We start from the raw sequence: 5,316 nt of genomic DNA, 5'->3' as shown, positions 1-5,316 counted from the left end.
TTTTGTTCCACATTGTTCTCCTACTCTATCCAGGATCTCCTACACAGATTCTCCTCTGAGCTGTTGACAATGGTACCTGGGCACCATCTAGTTCTTCCAGTCTAATAGTTGTATAGGCTGAGGAACACACAATCTACCAGTCTCTTGGGCTAATTGTTTCCATGCATCTTTGTTTTCTTCATTCTTCTTTGCTGTGGATGAGGAGAAACCCATTGTTGCATCTAGATGGCTGCTTGCAAACCTTTAAGATCCCATTTGCTACTCACCAAAGTAAGATATGGAACAACGTTTTTATCTAGTAGATTATGCCAGTTGAGCTTGATGTCTCCTGGGACCATGCTCTTGAGCCCACAGGTCCAACTACTTGCTCCCTTTGGGTAGCTGGCTGTGGCTAAGAAGTCACCATGAACTTGTCCCTTGTCAGCTCTAATATATGCCTGCCTGGGCATTCTTACAGAACATACAAATATGCTTGTAGAAACATTGTCTGACAACCATATAGCCTCACTATTAATCAGAATTGGATTGTTGGCAATAGGTTAAGTGTCACACATAAAAAGTGTACCACCATTTTTTGTCTTTGGACCTCAGCTTGCTTCTGACTATAACGTCTGTCTTTGATTCCAGATTGTTATGAGAAGCAGATCAATTTAACAGATAAAATTAATTCATTAGAGGAACTGAAAATGTCAGGCAGATACCAAACCAAAACAAAACTCACTGCCATCAAGTCAATTTTGACTAATAGCAACCCCTCCTTGGGTTTCCTAGGGGGTATCACTATGGAAATAGATTACCCAACTTTTCTTCTGAGACCAGGCAGATGAGAGGTATTTATTTATATCAAATCTGAATGCAATTTAGAATATTTATGTGATCTCAACACAATAGAAAACATTACACTTGGAGTGTGCTTGGGTCTTACTAAACATTGCTTATCATCAATTTGCTTCTGTCTGATTTCTGAGTCAGTCTAGTGTTTATTTACTTTCTCTCTGCACTCTGATTCTCGTTCTGTTGGGTTAAAGCCTGTGGTAGCCAGGCTTTTTCACCCTAGGGGCATTCGGTGGTTTCTGATTGAAACTGTATCTCCTGTCCCCAGGCTGCTTCTGCCTGCTGCTGACAAATCATGGCATATAATCAGGATATTGATCCCTTTACCTGCCCATTTATTTTATTCTTTTCTCTGCTTGTGAGGTGGAATTTGTTTGTCACTTCCAAAATTGGAGGCAGATTTCCTTCTTGAAAGTCCTAATTATTTCCCCCAAATAAATGGATTACGCTGAAAATTCAGAGGTATCCAAATTGTAACCTGAAGTGTTACTATGGTTTCATTGGTGCACAGTTACCTGAACTGCTTACAATTTTTAGCTGATGTTGAGGTGCTCAGTGGTAACACCAAAACATGTGTGATTTCCCCTTCCATGTTAGCAGCTATTCATTCCACAGTGATATGAAGAAAGCAGGCTAAAATTTGCCATTCTACATTACCCTTCATCTTAATTATTGATTTGGACTTTGTGACTTTTTTTAGGACAGAGATTATTTTGTAGTTTAGCCTCAAAAAATTTTTACAAGTAAATGAATTGCCTTGGGCTGAAAATTTTGTCAGCCTCATAAACCGTTTTCAAGCACTAGCTTGGTGAGTATTTGCAAATCATTGATAAGTTAATTATATTTTTGTAGTATTTACTGTGCATAAAAACCAAACTAATTGCCATAGTTTAGACTCCGACTCATAGTGATATCATGTGTGTTGGAGTAGAAATGTATTCCACAGGTTTTTTTAAAGTTTTATATTTATTTTAATGTACATTAGAATAATATAGTACTATCCCATTCAATCTATAATTTCAGTTATATATAAAACCAGTTGAAATAAGTTTCCATCAAGTAGATTCGACTCATGGTGACTCAACATGTGTCATAGAACTGTCTCCATAGGGTTTTCATTTGCTGATTTTTTGGAAATAGATTGCCAGGCCTTTCTTCTGAGGGCCTCTGGGTGAACACAAACCTCTATACTTTTAGTTAGCAGGCAAGCACGTTAACCCTTTGCACCACACAGGGAATCCTTGTACACTATTCATGTTATTAAGTTCATATAAACTGCTTGCTTCTTTAAACATGTGTGTTTCACTCCTGATTAAGACAGAGGCTTTCACATCCTATGGCATGTAGCTAGAGTGGTTTTTCCAAAATAAAAACTTCATTCTCTTCTCGAAAATCCTTCAGGATCATTTCATTACCTTCAGCCTCCTCTGACCTCTTAGGCTGTTCTTCTTCTCCCCCTTCCTCATTTTCCACCCTCCCCCACTAGCACTTGGGCTCCTGTCACGCCGAACAATTTGCAATTACAGAGGGATTTATGAGCTATCAGAGTCGTGTCTGAGCTTTGCAGTTCCTACATTAGGAACATCTTCCCTCCTCTGTGTCCTCTTGCTTATATGTATTTCTAGTTGTAACACTCAGGTCATGTTTCAGGGTGGTCTTTCTAGTTAACCACCATGTTTTGCCCCACTCATTCTCTGGGGCTCCAAATAGCTATTGAGCCTTTGGTTGCTGTTGTATATTTACATAGCTTCTCCCTCCTCAGCCTGGCAAATTCCTCACATCTACGTGTGGTCTGCTGTTACCACTGTTACCACTGAGTGCCTGCAACCTCCGTAAGCAGTTCAGATAACTGTGCTGATGAGACCACAATAACCCTTATATTACCATTCAAATTCCTCTGAATTTTCAGTGTAATCCATTTATTTGAGGCTAAATCATTCTAAATTTCCTGAAGCCCAGCAACCAATACACTTTGTGAGGCACCGCAGGCCCTTGATAAAATGGTTCTTATCTATTTATTGGGGAGCTGTGCTGGTGCGGGGTTAAGAGCTCTGATACTAACTGAAAGGTCAGTGGTTGGAACTCACCCTAGTTCAGTGGGAGAAAGATGTGGCAGTTTGCTTCCATGAAGATTTCAGCCTAGGAAACCCTATGGGGCAGCTGTGTTCTGTCCTCTAGAGTTACTACGAGTCAAAAATCAATTCAATGACATCAAGCAGCATGTTGTCTATGACATAATCATTTCAAGAGCTGATAAAGCTACTGGTATCAGTATCTTAAGTGCAAAGCCATCGTTGGCTGTAATGTTCAAGCAATATGAACATTCCCAGTGAACTGATAGACACTGAAAAGCAAGGTTTGAGCCATAATGAGTTTAATAAGTATTCTGTAAATAGTGTCTTCTTTATCCTAGAGAATTAAACATTTATTGAACCAGAAATGATTAGTGAGAATACAATTTTAAATTACTAGGTTCTCTTTTGAAGTAGTTACAGGAAAGGTAAAGAAGAAGACATTCCTACAGGTCAGGATATACATTCCCTTTTCAGGGTGAAAAGTAAGACTACTACTACTATTTCTCAAATGTTTATTTTTTTTTCCAAGATGTGTCAAAACAGAAGAAAAGCAATTAAATATTTGACTTAATCTTAGAAATATTTATTAAGCACTAAGGAGATTTGGGGGCATAGTGCCTAAAGCATTTGACTGCTAACCAGAAGGTTGGCAGTTCAAACCCACCAGCCACTCCTGGGACGGAAGACTGGGCAATCTACTTCCATAAAGATTTACCACCTTGGAAACCCAAAGGTTACTATGTGTTAGAATCAACTGGATGGCAGTTGAGTTTTGTTTTGTTTTTTTTTTTTAATTGTGGCATAGTAGATAAGGCACTTGACTGCTAACCAGTAGGTCAGCAGTTCAAACCCACCAGCCACTTTGTGGAAGGAAGACTGGCCAATGTACTCCCATAAAGGTTTGCAGCCTCAGAAACCCAATGGGAGTTGCTATGCGTTGGAAATGACTCAATGGCAGTGTTTTTTTTTATTATTATTATTATTATTTTAAGTAAAGAAGCTCTGGTGGTACAGTGGTTTAGGCATTTTTCTGATAACCAAAAGGCTAGTGGTTTTAACCCATCAGCCATCTATGGGAAAAAGATGAGGCAATCTGCTTTTGTAAAGATTTACGTCCTTGGAAACCCTATGGGGCAGTTCTACTCTGTCCTAAAGGGCCTCTAAGTCAGAATTGAATAGATAGCAGTGGATTTTATCGGTTGGTTATTGTAAATAGGTATTGAGTTAAATGAAACTAAAGCTGAGCAGGATTGGGATCCCTGGCCTGCCAATACCTCATGGTAGAGAAAACAGGAAATATTCAAGAGGCTTTTAATTCCTTTGTAATTCTTTAGATTCCATGTGATGGCACCTTAAATCCTTGTATATGCTAAGAAATTTGTGATTGATATTTTGTAACTTTGTCCTTTCTCTGAGGTCCCTGGGTGGTGCAAATGGTTTGCACTCAGCTACTAACCAGAAGATTGGTGGTTTGAGTCTTCCCAGGAACACCAGAGAAGAAAGGGCTGGCAATCTACTTCCATAAGAGTACAGCCATTGAAGACTATGGAGTTTATTTCTACTCTGACACACGTGGGGTTACTATGAGTTAGAGTTGACTTGATGGCAATGGTTTTTTTTATTTTTTTTGGTTTTGTTCTTTCTCTGAAAGCACAACAATTCATTCTAGGAAGGAGGGAGACAGGAAAGGAAAGAAGGAAGGAAGGAAGGGTTGGTGTCTTTGGGTATCTGGCTCAATAGCACAGCCATTGTTATCTCTAGTTCTTGACCACAGATGAGCAAATGTCTTATTTGTATTCCTCCGACCAAGAATAGTACATATGTTGAGATTGTCTAATTCAAGATGAAGAGCAAGACCCAGCAACCTGGGAGCAAAGTACTAGCTGTTTTGAGGGGCAGAGTGAGTTAAGGGACAGTTGTCAGCACAGGAAGAGTGTGTGGGCAGGTATGGGAGGGGAAGAGCCTTCCCTTCTGTCCTCTCCTTCCTCTAAGCTTCTATCTCTGGGAGCCTGAAGCCTTCTATGATGTATCCCCAGATATACCAGTGATGATTGGGCCCCCATGTTTGCAAAGTCACTGTCACTCCCTTCCCCCCACATCCATACTCTCACTTGAGGGCTGAAGGAAGCTTTGACCACCTGATCACCAGAGTCATAGAACCCGGTGTAGCTGATGGGATGACAGGGGCTATCTTACACTCCCAATGTCCTGAGAAATCTCTGATGGAAAGATAGAAGGGAGATCACAGCACTTTATTCTATTTGGAAAGCTTAGAAGCAAACAGATTGTTGATAATGAGTAACTTACTAACTGATTATAAAATAAGCAGGATGTTGGTTTCCCTATTTGGAATGATACACATTATTATAAGGAACTGTATTAAACATACAAAAACATTTGTAGTTCC

General features: G+C 39.7%; 1 pseudogene; it reads right to left on the bottom strand.

The window, feature by feature from the left end:
• LOC103197284 overlaps nucleotides 1–338 on the bottom strand; it is a 14,454-nt pseudogene extending 14,116 nt beyond the window's left edge.
• Nucleotides 339–5,316: the final 4,978 nt, after the last annotated feature.

Source organism: Orycteropus afer, unplaced genomic scaffold (genome assembly GCF_000298275.1).
Source record: "Orycteropus afer afer isolate SDZICR_OR568_19922 unplaced genomic scaffold, OryAfe1.0 scaffold00075, whole genome shotgun sequence".
In the NCBI taxonomy this organism is placed as follows: Eukaryota; Metazoa; Chordata; class Mammalia; order Tubulidentata; family Orycteropodidae; genus Orycteropus; species Orycteropus afer.
The sequence above is the reverse complement of the archived record's forward strand: the minus strand, read 5'-3'. Positions and strand labels throughout refer to the sequence as shown.